Genomic DNA, 13,463 nt, shown 5'->3' with positions numbered 1-13,463 from the left:
CCCTGGAGACAGTGGTCTCCCAGCCAGAGACTTCAGCGCAGCTGCATGCAGGGCAGACTAGTCTTCCCAACAGCTCCAGTGGTGCAGACAGGCAAGGACAGTTACTGCCTGGCCTCCTCACTTGATTGTAGCATCCCTAGCTAAATACATTTTTTCGCAAAAATGGCCGGGTATTTACAGACAGTCGAAGTTTACCTGAAGAGGTGAGTTTTCAGGGAACGCTTATAGGTTTGGAGACTGGGGGAGTCTTATACGGCCTACACACAAGCCGATATTAAGGCATTTTCTAAGCGACTTTGCTTAGTTTGGCAAAGTCGCTTAGAAAATGCCCCCACATCGGTGTGTGTGTGTAGGGGCTATAGCGACAGCAATGCGCGTCCCTTTTTGTGATTGATGAACAGTGTCCATCAATATCGGCATCGGCAGGGTTCTCTCACCGGAGAACACTGGCGCTGTCCGCTCGCTCAGCACACAGAGCTGACAGCTCGCTCTGTGCGTGGGCTGTCAGCTCTGTGTGCTGAGCGACAGAGGAGCAGAACGGCCCGACTTAGCACAGCTAGGTCGCCCTACACACATCGGCATGTGTGTAGGGCCCATTATTGTGCATTCCACAGAGTGGGTGCAGCCCGAAGAAAGACCTACAGTCGGGAATGTGAGCGAGTAATGAGTGTGGATGAGAGATGTAGATCTTGTGAGGAGCGTAGAGGTCGGGTTGGAAGATATTTTGAGATAAGAGATGTATGTTGGTGTAGTTTGGGTTTATGGCTTTGTGTGTAAGTAAAAAGGATTTTGTATTAAATACGGTAGAATACAGGTAACCAATGAAGTGACTGACAGAGTAGCTTTGCAGACGATGAACATCTGGCTAGGAAGATTAGCCTCACAGCTGCATTCATGATGGACTGTAGTGGTGAGAGTCTGTATTGGGGCCAATAAGGAGACTATTGCAATAATCAATGCGTTAGATGATGAGAGCATGGATTAGAGTTTTTGCAGTGTTTTGTGTAAGGTAAGGGCGATTTTTGAATATGGTTTTTAGCTGCATGTGACATGATTTCGAGACAGATTGAATGTGGGGAACAAAAGAAAGTTGAGGGTCAAGAATGACACCTAGGCAGCGAGCTTGAATGGTAGGAGTGATTGTCATATTCCCAACAGCGATTAAGATATCAGGATGGTAACTAGTATTTATTGGCGGAAATATAATTAATTCTGTTTTTGAAATATTAAGTTTGAGGTGGCGAGATGACATCCAGGATGAAACAGCAGAAAGGCATGCAGAGACACGGCCCAATACAGATGGGGACAGGTCCGGGGACGATAGGTAGAGCTGAGTATCATCTGCATACAGATGATACTGAAATCCAAAAGAGCTGATTAGTTTGCCAAGAGATGAGATATAGATTGAGAAAAGCAGAGGACCTAAAACTGAACCCTGAGGTACTCCAACTGAAAGAGGTAGCGAAAAGGAGGTAGAATCAGAGAAACGAACACTAAAGGAGCGGTTAGAAAGGTAGGATGAGAACCAAGAGAGGGCTGTGTCTTTAAGACCTAGGGATTGTAGTGTTTGTACGAGAAGTGTGTGGTCAACAGTGTCAAAAGCAGCAGAGAGATCTAGAAGAATTAGTAGTGAATAGTGGCCTTTAGACTTAGCAGTGACCAGATCATTCACTGCATTAGTCAGTGCTGTCTCTGTGGAGTGTTGAGAACGAAAGCCTGACTGAAGCGGGTCCAATAAGTTGTGCGAGTTAAGAAAGTTTGAGAGGCGAGTGTAGGCAAGTCTTTCAAGTAGTTTGTCGGTGCATGGAAGTTGAGAGATGGGACGGTAGTTTTAAATGTAATACATGTTTAGTGGATAATGTTGACCTGCCGTTATTAAATATTTGTGGATTCTTAGTGAACTCTACTAAAGCATTCATTAATAAATGAAGGTATTTATAAGGTCAAAAAACTAAAGCTGGCCATACATAAGTACGACTTGCACACGACCAGGTCATATGCAGGTCGTCCTGTGCTCGAATGTGCGATTGTATGCTTAAAAGCACATACAATCGCTTGTTCGACTGTAATAAGAGCCGATGGGTGAGATATGCAGTACGTCTCATCTAAGGGCCAACCTCATGACCCGCAGGAGTGCGAATCGTGCGAACATATGCAAATTTCTGTCACACAACCAGCCAAGATTAGACAGTTGGGTCCAATCACGTTCTGGTGTATGGGGGCCTTAAGGATACATTATGTATGCTACTTTGGCCCTAACACTGTAGATCCATCTATACACAGAAAACCCCTATTCTCTGTTTACGGATAGAAAAGCAATTCCCTAACATGGCATTCCAAACGTCTTATCCAAAAGGTTACATGCTTCCATAAACCAACCAATCCTCTCCCTTCGGTCATGATTAGATTATGATTCTACAGATTTGTCATCTTAGTAGGACACAAATGTTTTTGGTTTTGTTTGGAAGCATTTCAGAAGCATACATATAAATCTTGTGAACTGTGAGCATAAAAGTGATCAGACATTTAAGTCACACAAATAAAGATTACCAAGGCATTTTGTAGTGTCATAAACCTCTGTCTCAGTCACAGGTCCTCCCAAAACACACATACAATGCACAATAATGGACATGAATAAAATATTGCACTTTATTAAGATGCCTTCCATGAGCCTTGGTCAGAATCTAAGGAAAGTTCTATGAACAAAGCCAATACAGTTGGAGCAGTATGGGCCAAACTACCGGGTAACAGGTACAGAAGTCTCACTGAGATCTTGCAGTGATTATCTCTATGTCCCTGACAATTTATATGTTTTATTATATGAACACAGGAGATGAGTTCTGTTAACGCAAATGCAGGGTCTAGTTTTTATTGAATATGGTTTAAACAATGATTTATGCCAATAATGTTTCAAAAGTACACGATCAAGCTTTTTCAAAAATATATATGGATAATTATTTTATTTTTTTGTGGAAGGGTAAAAACAACTTGGTCCCCATCTGTATGTGCAGCCATGTTGTCCTTTATGTGGTTTAGACCTCCCCTAGAGAAAAGTAGCACATAGGGACTCGGGGTTATTCAGACCTGATCACTGTTGTGTGATTTCACAAGCTGATCGATTATCGAAAAACTGCACATGCGTCTGAGTCGCAGAGAGTTTGCACGGTGGCACAGAGCAACACAAATCAGCAACTTTTTTATTCGCAACCCTACCGCAGTTTGATTGACAGGAAGTCTCAATTTGTGAGTGGTAACTGCCCATTTTCTGGGCGCCGAGCAAAGGAGACAGCTGCAGCCCATCTCTCCTCATTGTAGCTGTTGCTCTGCTCTCCTCTCACCACACCAGCCGTACAGGTAGCAGTTGCCGGCCTAACTGGACACAAAATGTAAGTGGCACCTTTGGGGGCATTGTGTAAGGTGCACTACTGGTGGCATTATGTTTATAAGCAGGAGTACTGGGGGCATTATATGTAACAATGTGTGGCACAGTGTGTAATGGGCAGGATAATGTGTGGTATAGTGTGTAATGGGCAGGACGGTGTGCAGCTTAATGTGTAATGGGCATGACGGTGTGCGGCAACTGTGATCTTTTTCAAGGTGACTTACCTTTTCGCCTTGAAAGAGACCACAGCTGTGATTGAAACGCGTCGGGGGGGGGGGGGGGGGGGGGGGGGCAGTGCCACTTTCATTCACCAAAAGTTTGGTGGTTTTATTCCAAGCCCGGCTTCAGCCCAGGACCGGTATCTGGATGACTGCTGTATTTACCATCTGAGCTTATCTGAGAACTGATGCCATAGAGTTCTCCACTGGACTGGTAATCATTCCTCACCTTTTTGCTGAAGGATTTTGTGTGGACTTTTTCTATGCTTATTTGAGAACTGTCATATTAAAGTTCTCCACAAATTTGGTAATTGCACCTTTTATAGGGAAAATGTTGTTGTTTTTTTATTGTTGTATTAAATTGTATCACACTATGATCCCTGTTTTCTATTCTTTTATGTGATGTGATACCTGGGCTACCTACCTGGGGAATTGAGGATCATTTCATTGGCATGTGTAGACCTACACAGGATTAAAATTAAGGGACGTATTCTCTATATGTTTTGTGTGTTTATGTGAAGACACAGAAGTGTTGGAATATTATTTTTCTATACAGGACCGATGTTGCGCGTCTGTGCATGTGCAGACTGTCGACCTTGCTCAACCTGTCGACCTAGACCCATGTCGACCATTCAGCATGTCGACCCAATTTCAGCTTCTTGTAGACCTAATGATCCACACCCTACAGCGAGGTACCAAAAACAGCAGCACCAGGAGGAGGAGCTGCTGACAAAACCTGCAGATGTATTCAATACGAAAAATAATGGTTAATTAATTCTAAGGTGACAGCCTGCTGCTATCTGATCATAGGCTGGGTACAGACATATGATTTAAATATCTTGACTAACCTTAGGAGCTTGTCACGTTTCGTGAGCTTGCTGAAGCACCAGCCGGAGTGTAACGGAGGCTGGGTGCTTTAATGTAGGGCTGTTGCATGAACGACAGAATGGAGTGAAGCAATTGAATAAAATTAAACCTTTTTTAATGAAGATACTGCGGTACAAAGATATGGATGATGGCACAGTGAAATGACTGCAGATATTGGTTGAATGACAAATAAGACAATAATGATAATACTTATTGAAGAAGCTTGAAGATGATTAGATGATTGGAAGATTGTATGGTTGGATGATTGAAAGATTGGATGGTTGGATGGTTGGAAGATCGGATGATTGAATGATAATAAAGAAGGAATGGAAACAAGATGAAGATCAATAATAGTTCTTGCTGATTGAGGTCGTGGCTGCTAGAATACCAGGGATACTGGCCACGGATATTGACCGTCAGGAATGCAGGAGGAAGTCGACACCTTTGGGGTGTTTAAACTTGTCCTTATCCTAAAAAGGCGGCAGAGGAGTTCTGTGGGAGGATGTGGCTTGAGCAGTGGACGACCAGCAGGAATGATCACGATGACTTCATCCAGAAGTTTAGAGGAGTCAGCCTGCAGCAGATACTGCAGGAATTTTCAGGGATGCACAGAGATGCTATCTGGTGGACAACATTGAACTGACTGCCGGCCTGGCCCAGCTAGTCAGTATTTAAGTGCTGAGCTGAATGGTGATTGGCCGCAAGAGTGACATCACAGCTGGAGCCGCGCAGTATAGGTTGTGGACACCAAGAAGATGGCCGCCGCCCATTGTGGCGACAGAAACCAGACGGCGGAGAATACTACGCGGAGACCTAGAAGGATGCGGACACCATCATGGACACTGCACACCAGAACTGACACCCGGCAAATGGACATGGCGCCTGGGTGACAGAATGTAGCAGGTCGGCATTGGCATCAGGCAACGGAGTTGAACGCCAGGGCAGAGGGCATAGCATCAGAGGTCTGCAGGGCTGGAACAGCAATGGTGGTGGTGACAGAGCTGAGCTATGTCTGAAAAAAACAATATTTACTCCCCCCATCAAATGACAAGTAAGTAGGTGAAGTATAGTTTATAAGAGCAAGTAATAGCACCATTAGGCAGCTTCAAACTCAGTAAAGATAGGGGTGGGGGGAAATGGTTAATATCTGTAATTTATACAAGGAGTTACAAAATAAAAAAGGCAACTTTTCAAAAAAAGCAGACCTATCATTTTTAAAATGTTTACACCCCCCCCTTTAATGTCTGCATGGACATATTTTTTCAACAAGGGTGACATTTAATAGGATGCCGATTTGTGTTCTTTGCAATATTTTGTAAAAAAAAAAAAAAAAAAATCCAAATTTGCACGTTTTTCCGAAATCGACAACTTAATGGGATGCAAATTGCACAAAAAATTGCACTTTTTGCTGCGAATTCGCACATTCTGAACCAATTTTTTCAACACACTTCAATTCGCCTCCAGATGTTTTCCCATTAAAAAGTATACAATTCGCTAATTTCATGGGATGCGATTTCGGGGAAACAATACCAAAAATCACCACCAGATCCGGCGATGTCAGATGCCCGCCCCGTACCCACGCGTCACGGCCTCATTACCATGCATACGCCCCGCGTTTGCATGGGAACGCCCATGAAACGCGGGGCGTATGCATAGGGTAATGAGGCTAAGTAGCCCCTCACGCCCCTCTACGCCCCCTGTGCGGCGTATAAAGAATCCGTGCGGCGAAATCGCCTGCACATGCGCAGAGTGACCTCTGCACGTGCGCAGACGATCAACATCGGCGGTCCGTCCGCATGCGGGAATATCCGCACCGATCAGAATAAGGCCCTAAGTTATCTCTGAACATCACACCTAGTACTTTTAACACGTACAACATCATCAAGTTAGAGCAAATACATTTAATAACAGAATCAGTTCTATCAGTTAAATAACAGTTGAAAGTTCCTATCGACAAGTCTCTTAAATCTGAGGATAATAATGTTGCATCCAAACTTAAACTTAAGTAGAGATTTTAAAAACACTTTATTCCTTCCCAAGAATGATTAGGCTAATCCTTAAAGGGTGTTCTACTCAGATCTCACAAAATTTTCTTTAAACAAATTATATTTTACATCCTATATATAAACTGGGGAAATTACAATACTTGATTATCCAACATTCTAATTTTGGGTTGGGAAGGTAATGCCAGCAGCCTGTATGTCAACAGTCAGAAGATAATGGGATGCAGATGGCCAGAATCCAAATACATTCCAATATGTTTTCTTTAATTCTTATTTATCTACCCCTAATCCAAACACACTTCTCTTGCAGCCTAAGTGTCACCTTTACCTCCCACACCCCAAAGCCCCCCCAGCACAGTCTAATGACAGGATGATTTGGCCCAAAATGAGCCAATTTAGATATCTCAACCGATTGTATGTAAAGCTGGCCATACATCAGAAAAAAAAAACATTACAAATGAATGGGCAGCCAGTGATTGGCTGAGAGCTCTCTCAGCCAATCAGCAATTGGCTGAGAGAGCTCTCAGCCAATCACTGGCTGCCCATTCATTTGTATTGTTTTTTTCTCCCTTGCAGACGCAGAGTGAGTCCCGGATCCTCCTGCCCAGCTCCCTCGTCAGTTCACCGGCGTTCACCCCCATGCGCGCTGCCTGTGTCCCCTGCACGGCTCTCCAGCGCGCCCCCCCCCCCCCCCCCCCCCCCCTGCGCCCGCTGCCTATTTGACAGCTTACGATGCCCGGCTCCCCCCCCCCCCTGCAGTTCCCCAGCATCTGCTGCCGCTGACTCTGCCTGGCTCTCCGGCGTTCCCCGCTCGCTGCTACTGCTCGCCTCTCACTGCCCTCGCAGTGTCCCCCGCCCGTTGACCCTGCTGCCCGGAGGCTGCACATAAGATTTAGGAAATCTTATGTGCAGCCGGTCCGACTGCCCGACTCCGATCCGATGCGCACGGGACCGCGCATCGGAGGGGATGTTTAAACATGCGATTTGGGCCTGTTTCATGGCCCGATTCATCCGAATCAGGTGAAATTGTGCCCAAATCGCATAGTGTATGGGGGCCTATACAATCCATCTGTTTGATGGATTGTATGATTGTGTACATAAGATGTGCACACAATCTGCATACAATCCATCTTACATTCAATTGAGATTGTATGATTGGGTACAATATCTTTCTGATGTATGGCCACCTTAAACTGGGCATGTTTTAGGCCATTTCAGTGCAGTTGTAATGCGATTCCAATCCGATGTGTGGCCCCTCGGGTCGTTTGGTCTTTTCTCAGTTTCTGAGCGGGTCGTAATCTCCTCGCCAGATCGTGAGTGGGGCGTGCGATCCCCTAACGACCCACTCACAAGCTGCATCGTCCTGGTGTGTACCCACCATAACCCTAAATGCCACCCCCTTCCCTTGGATGCCTAAACTTAACCCTCTCAATTGTAAGAATTTAAGAGAACTAACTCTCAGAGAGCGCAATAAAGAATCAATTAATAAATCAATAAGTAAAATGTAATATAAAAAAATGAAGATAAAACGCAATCGTAAAGGATAAAAATACATATATACATATATAACTATATAAAAAAACCTGCACTAGAATCCACCAGAAATATGTAAATTAATCCTCTTGGATTAGTTGGTAATGATTTATTAGTCCTTTTTCGATATCGGCTGGCCAGCCCTTGAATATGTCATTAATAATATAAAATATAATACCTTATATTTGAAAAGGAGTGAAAAAAGGTCATCCAATATTTAGAAACATCTGGACCCCCGGTACTTGTGTACTATCACGGCGCCCATCGCATCGCAGACCATAAGGCATGCGATGGTATGCGATTGGCACCCGATGGTATACAATGCCATACAATGCGATGCGATTTTAAATTGTATAAGCACCCTAATGGGGGCTTATAATGTTAAATGCACCCCCACTATGAACCCGAAGCGTAGCGAGCCCGCGAGGGGCGATGGTACGCATCCTACGACCTTTTCATACCCCCACTATCCACGTCAGGATGGAGTTGATTTTTTTTTTTTACTTCAATAAATTTTTATTGAGAAATTTTCAGTGTTTACAAAAAGAAACATAAACATTGAACATGGGGGGGGGGGGGGGAGAGAGACAGAAATGAAAAGAGATGGGGAAAGGGAACGGAGTTGATTTTATATAGTGTGGCGAGCGCAGCAAGCCACCGAGCCCGAAGCGTGGCAAGCGCGAGCCCCGCGGGGGGACGCGGAATACATGTAAAGTAATACGCGTCCCCTCGCGGGGATCGCTACGCTCGCCATGCTTCGCTCGCCACGCTTTGGGCTTGGTGGCTCGCTGCGCTCCCCACACTATATAAAATCAGCTTCACGCTGACGTGGATAGTGGGGGTTTGAAAAGGTCGGAGGACGCGTACCGCTGCGCTTGCCACGCTTCGGGTTCACATTCATAGTGGGGGTGGCGTAGGGGGTGCGTTTAACATTGTAAGTGCCCATTAGGGTGCTTATACAATTAAACATCGTATAGAGGGCTTATACAATTTTAAATTGCATCGCAGTGCATCGGGTGTATGCCATGCGATGCGATTATATGTTGTGCGACCAAATATCGTGGGCATCGTGATAGTAACCAAGTACAGGACCCCCAATTATGTTCGTTCCAATGATATATCAGGGATCACTAGAAAAGAGCCGGTGCGGGAGTGATTGCCGCTAATAAATATGTGTGAGCCGCTGTCTCTTGTGGAAATGCCCGCAGGGTATCAGGGGGAACACGGCCGTAAATTCTTCCTCTTAAAATATTTGTTATAATACAGATTACAACTGGGAGCTGCATATTCACTTTTATTAGATGGTAAATGTTTGAACTGTATTATTTTTACGCCTGATTTGTTTCTATTTCTACCCTCTCAATTGTGCCTAACTCCAACACCTGTACTTTCCACGGGGATCCTATGGGTTTCTGGCCGTCAGGATTATGGCCGCATCCACTAATTTTGGTATTTTTCCAAAATTATTACTTTCTAATATGCAAATGTCCTGGTCTGGGGTTTAGCATATTGTGAGTAATAGCGCCCTACAAACCACAAAACATGTATCTCAACACAAATTAAGATTGAAAAAAGAGCACATATACAGAGCGCATTCAGTTATCTAATTTATTCATTCGAACTTCAATTTTATTAATAGATTGGTGGCATATAAGATACAGGACCAGATGCACCAAGCTTCAAAAAGAGATAAAGTGGAGAGTGATAAAGTACTAGCCAATCAGCTTCTTACAGCCATGTCGCAGGGTGTTTTTAAACAAATGACAGTTAGGAACTGATCTGTTGGTGGTTTATCGCTCTCCACTTTTTTACTAATGCCCACCTTATGTTAAAACCAGGTATAGGTCATAAACTTGCACACATTAAAAAGTCACTTGTGTGCTGCCCTGGGGTGACTGGCCTATGCCAACCTTTTCGGGGTTCCGCGCCCCAGATTCAAACTTAGTATTAGGGACCCACCAGAAATGAGGCCACCGTGAAGCTGGTTGGTGGGCAAATATTTCTTGGCCAATTAATATACCAAGAGCCTCTATTATTGATTAATAATATGGAGTGTGCATCTGCACCGTGTATTTTTCTTTGCAGAACTACAAGTCCCAGCATGATAGCACCTCATGTATCTTGGGTGTGCATTCTAAGATCCCCCCCCAATACACATTAAAAAGTGCAATACTCAAGGTAACAGACCTTTGTTAAAAAAGGGGTTAGGAAAAACATAAGGAAAAGGAAGCCAGCGTGGTTTGCCAAAGTAGCAGCAAGTTTTGTAAAAGTAAAAAAGATGGCCTTTAGGAAACATAACTAGATGCAAAATAATGAAGACAAAGGGGTGTATTCAATGCCGCGGCGAGCGGCCAGCGAGGGGGTTAAACAGCGAGGTTTGCAGATAACCAGCGATCCTCGCTGTTTAACCCCCGTGCCGGCCGCTCACTCTATTCAAAACAGCGAGACCCGCGGCTAATGCAGGAAACTCGCTGTATTTAGCCGCGAGTCTCGCTGGTTCAGGAGCCGCATACGCCAATTAACCCTCGCTCAAAAAATGGAGCGAGGGAGAATTGGCGTATGAGGGGGCTGCGTTGAGTACTGTCAGGGTGAGTGGTGACAGCGAGCAGGAAGCTCTGCTCGCTGTCACCACTCGCCCACAGCATTGAATACCTGCCAAAGATTTGTATCTAGAAGTACACAGAAGGAGACATACACAAGGTGTACATAAGCCCCATACACCATGTGAGATATTAGCGAATGCCCAATTTTGAGTAGATGTACAAGAGATTTTGGCTACATGCACTGGAGATTTTGACTAAGTGATTTTGTCTAAAGGCCCACACACACTGGGCGACTTTGAGCTGAAAACCGCTCTAAACAGCCTGTTTGAGTGGCTTTCAGCTCACAGCCTCTCAGTGTGTATGCCCCAGCGATGAGCTCTGCTGCGCGCTCCTGCATCATCGCCGGGAAAGCCGCTCATCTGCTGGTTAGGTGCCAGCCAGGGGGAAGGCCACTCAGTGTGTGTGCACTGAGCGGCTTTCCCCGCAGCGGTTATTGACATCATCGCTGTCCATACACGCTGGGCATAGTCACCCAGTGTGTATGGACCTTAAGTTATGATAGTCTATGATCTAAAAAAAAAAAAAAAAAATGAACAAGTCCCTGGTCTAAAGGGATGAAACGCGTTGACTATATCTTCCTCCAAGTGATTTACACAGTACCACGAATAGTGCCTACTTTTAGTGCCACCCGGCGCACTACAGATCCCAGCGAGCCACCTGTCAGGAGAATTAATCCTCCAACTTAATGCCGACCATCTAACAGCACCTGGTACACTCCAAATACAGCCTACCGCCCACTGGGAATCTTTCAGGCAGCGCTGATATTGCAGTGGCACCCGGCGCACTAAGGATCCCAGCAGAGCAGGCTTACCAGAGATCCACCAGCAGAGATCAGATACTACACCTCTGCCGCCAAGACTCACCCTGCGCTATTCTGCGCAGACCGTACAGGCACAGCCTAGCTTCTTGCAGAGGCAGATTCCCAGAGACACAGGTATGACAACCTGCCTGTTAAAGCTCCCGTTTACGGTTCAACTCTGGGTCTCCTAAATTGGGCTCCAAACAGCGGGATTTCATATGGTACTGCAAGTACTTCAATTGAATTTCAAAGACTTTGGGTGACATTCTATGCGATGAGATAATCTGACTTTGGCGAATTTTATCGCAAAAACTGCCGTTTTCGCACTTTTTCCCTAATTCGCATATTTAATGAGATGCGAAAATCTGCAAAAAGTGTGGTTTTGACGCGAAATCGCACTTTTTAAAAGTGCGATTTTTAGTTTTCGCCAGAACTCGCATCCAGATGTTTTCACATTGAAAAGTATACAATTCGCATATTTAATGAGATGCGATTTGGCCAGAACCCTGCACAGATCATAGAGATCTGTGCATGGCCCTGTGTTAAAAAATGTGGAAAAGTGTTTTTTTGACAAAAAAATAGCATGGGGTCCCCCCTCCTGAGCATAACCAGCCCCGGGCTCATTGAGCCAGGGCTGGTTCCAAAAATACGGGGGACAAAAAGCATAGGGGTCCCCCGTATTTCTGAAACCAGCCCCGGACTCTTGGACCGGTCCTGGTTCCAAAAATACAGGTGACAAAAAATCTGGGGTCCCCCGTATTTTGAAACCAGCACCGGGCTCCAACAGCCCTCGGTGTCATGCCACAGCCGGGGTACCTGGAGGAGTGGGGACCCCCCCATAAAGGGGTCCCCCCCCCAGGCTTCACCCGTCCAGGGCTGAAGCCCGGGGCTGTCACCGGCATCCGTGGCCAGTGGACGCCGGCCTGATATGGTTAAATCTTACATACATAACATTGCTTGATACAGGAGAACTACAAGTGCCAGCAGACCTCCCCCGCATGCTGGGACTTGGAGAAGTCCCAGCATGCGGGGCATTAATGGGCCCGCTGGGACTTGTAGTCCACCTGTAAAAAGAATGTTAAAAGAAAACACACACACACAGAGAAGTAAAACTTTATTCCATACACAGGATCCAGCGCTGTCCTCTTCACAGCCGGTTCCCCCCGCACTGACAGCGGGGAGAACCGACTATCTCCGATGCCGCTAACAGCTTCTGTTGCGCTGCCCTAATTGGCTGAGCTATGCGTCTCCATGGAGACGCATAAGCCAAAGACGCTCTCAGCCTCTGTAGTGCTGGGACAGCGCAACAGAAGCTGTTAGCAGCAACGGAGATAGTCGGTTCTCCCCGCTGTCAGTGCGGGGGGAGCCGGCTGTGAAGAGGACAGCGCTGGATCCTGGAGCGGTGAGTATATTGGTGTAAAAGTGAGGTGTGTGGTTGTGTATGGAATAAAGTTTTACTTCTCGGTGTGTGTGTTTTCTTTTAACATTCTTTTTTACAGGTGGACTACAAGTCCCAGCGGGCCCATTAATGCCCCGCATGCTGGGACTTGTGGTTCTCCAAGTCCCAGCATACGGGGGAGGTCTGCTGGCACTTGTAGTTCTCCTGTATCAAGCAATGTTATGTATGTAGGATTTAACCATATCAAGCCGGCGTCCACTGGCCACGGACGCCGGTGACAGCCCCGGGCTTCAGCCCTGGACGGGTGAAGCCTGGGGGGGACCCCTTTATGGGGGGGTCCCCACTCCTCCAGGTACCCCGTCCAAGGCTGACCAGCAACGGTGCTCATGTTTCGGCCGGGGGACCTTATATAAAAAGTGTCCCCCGGCTGTGGCATGACACCGAGGGCTGTTGGAGCCTGGTGCTGGTTTCAAAATACGGGGGACCCCCAGATTTTTTGTCCCCCGTATTTTTGGAACCAGGACCGGTTCAATGAGCCCGGGGCTGGTTATGCTCAGGAGGGGGGACCCCACGCTATTTTTTTTTTTTATTTAAGAACAAAAAAAATCGCACATTTCCTTAAATTCGTACATTTTCATGGCTAAAATTCGCACATTTTC

At 45.9% G+C, this 13,463-nt stretch overlaps 1 protein-coding gene across 2 annotated transcripts in view; it reads right to left on the bottom strand.

Moving 5' to 3' along the window:
* The window catches only part of PIWIL2 (piwi like RNA-mediated gene silencing 2), a 188,391-nt gene that overhangs the window by 143,738 nt on the left and 31,190 nt on the right, over nt 1-13,463 (bottom strand). The window lies entirely within an intron of this gene.

This window comes from Crinia signifera, chromosome 4 (assembly GCF_055691185.1).
Source record: "Crinia signifera chromosome 4, ASM5569118v1, whole genome shotgun sequence".
Classification (NCBI taxonomy): Eukaryota; Metazoa; Chordata; class Amphibia; order Anura; family Myobatrachidae; genus Crinia; species Crinia signifera.
Note: the sequence above shows the minus strand (reverse complement) of the source record. Positions and strands in the feature narration are given on the sequence as shown.